At 23.3% G+C, this 2,036-nt stretch overlaps 1 non-coding gene across 1 annotated transcript; it reads right to left on the reverse strand.

The window, feature by feature from the left end:
* Window positions 1–1,963: 1,963 nt before the first annotated feature.
* On the reverse strand, window positions 1,964–2,036 carry TRNAA-AGC (transfer RNA alanine (anticodon AGC)). The gene has a single exon. It is a non-coding gene; the product is annotated as a tRNA-Ala (tRNA).

Here is a 2,036-nt window from a genome sequence, read left to right on the forward strand (position 1 = left end):
GGGGACGGCCCAATTTACTCTCATACCGGACGAGGTATTGAGGAATAATATTTTTGGCGCTCATAGCGGACGGGGTATGGAAACGGCTAGTTAGTTGACAATGTTGGGTATTGGTTCAAGCATAATGAGACATCACTATGGGCCCTTAGGGATACTAATAGTCAAATAAAAAGGAAAAGTTATTGTTCTTACTCACTTGAATATGATATTAGAATATTATTTGAGTTATTGTCTCTATAGGTCAATTTTAGAAATATTGCAACGGTAAATATATGCAATAAATAGTTTATTATTTTTACTAATTTTTAGTTTCTGTATCGGGGAGTAGTGTGATATTTTTATTCGATTAGTGTAGTTCACCATTTCATTAACTATTTCGGATCAAGAGGAGTAAAACTCAGATCTCGATCAACAAGAGAGTTATGAATAGTTCACCACCCAGACTCCCTTCAAAAGTTAGTGAAAGTCGTTCTAGAATGCTCAGTTATTTGTCTTTTATTTATTTTTTTAATTGTCGTTTATTATTTTAGAAGAGACATTCATGTATTTCTATTGAACGTTCTAAATTATTATATAAGAAATGTGAACCCTAAACTTTATTATTTTATTTTCATATTTAATTTATAATTTTTTTTTCTTTTAAATTCTGAACCTTTACATAGCATTTTGAATAAAACAAATACATGCACATATGAATTTTCCTTCTTTTTAACTACATATTGCTATAACACCTTATTTAAGAAAAAAATTATTGTATCACTAGTACGGTAATATAGTATTAAAATTTTAACATTTTATTTAAAAATTATAATTTTAAAATTTATTAAAGATGTAAAGTCATCATTTTTTAAATATATTATGAGTTAATAATAAGCTACTTAGAATACTTAATTCAATGATACAAAACATAATTTACTAGTTTATTAATAAAGTTACAATGATTAAATTAAACTTTATTCTAAAGAACTATTTTAATTTTGATGAAAACAAAATTATGTAATAATATGTTTTCTTAATTAGAATAGATATAATAGAAATATTGTACCTAATTTTTTTTAATAAAAAAATTATTATTGTTAACACTTGGTCCCAATTTGTATTTTATTACTTATTTATTTGCGAGTATATATAAGTATAAATAATAATAATCACCGTTTTAAATTCTGTTTCATATATTTTATTGTTTTAATATAATAATATTAAAAAATCGATCATTTTTTATTAATATAAGGGCACCATTTGATCATATTGATACTAATAAATATAAAATAATAATCATAATTTAATTAATATAATTTAATAATATAAAATACACAAAACATTGAATACTTTAAATAAAATTTAAAATTACTCTTCACTCGAAAAAGACTTTAAAATTTACTCAAATTATCATTTTTCTTTTTTTTTTTTAAATAATCATCTTTAAAACTTAAATTATTTATAGCTTTTATTAGTTTCTAATTGTAATTATAATTATAATTATAATTATAATTATTTTCTAATTTACATAATTTCCTTATGGTTATTGTCTCTTTTTTAGAAATTAGGTATTTCTCTTTTTTTTATTATTTTAATATAGAAGAATTGCATATTAATATATAAAAGGGAACTATAAAAGAAATTTTAATTAATTAATTAATTTTTGATGAAAAATTCTATATGCGTTCTGCTTTTTAAATTTTTATTCTTTATATTTATAACTTTTAAAATTTAAATTGAAAATTTTAAAAAATGGATTTTAAATTATTTTATTAAATAAAAATTATTAACATTCATGAACTTTTAAGTATAAAAAATTTCAAATATTTTTTAAATTTCATTCTCTATATATCCCTCGTGGCTTTCTAACAAAGCACATGCAAGGCCCCTATACAGAAGGTTATTTTTTTTCATAAAAAACACAAAGGAATGCGCGTGAGGCTACGCGGTTCAGAAATTAAGGGGAAAAGAAAAGGAACGAAAATGGAGATGCGGGGTATCGATCCCCGTGCCTCTCGCATGCTAAGCGAGCGCTCTACCATCTGAGCTACATCCCC

This window comes from Carica papaya, chromosome 4, assembly GCF_054855325.1.
Source record: "Carica papaya isolate Zhongbai chromosome 4, ASM5485532v1, whole genome shotgun sequence".
Lineage (NCBI taxonomy): Eukaryota > Viridiplantae > Streptophyta > Magnoliopsida > Brassicales > Caricaceae > Carica > Carica papaya.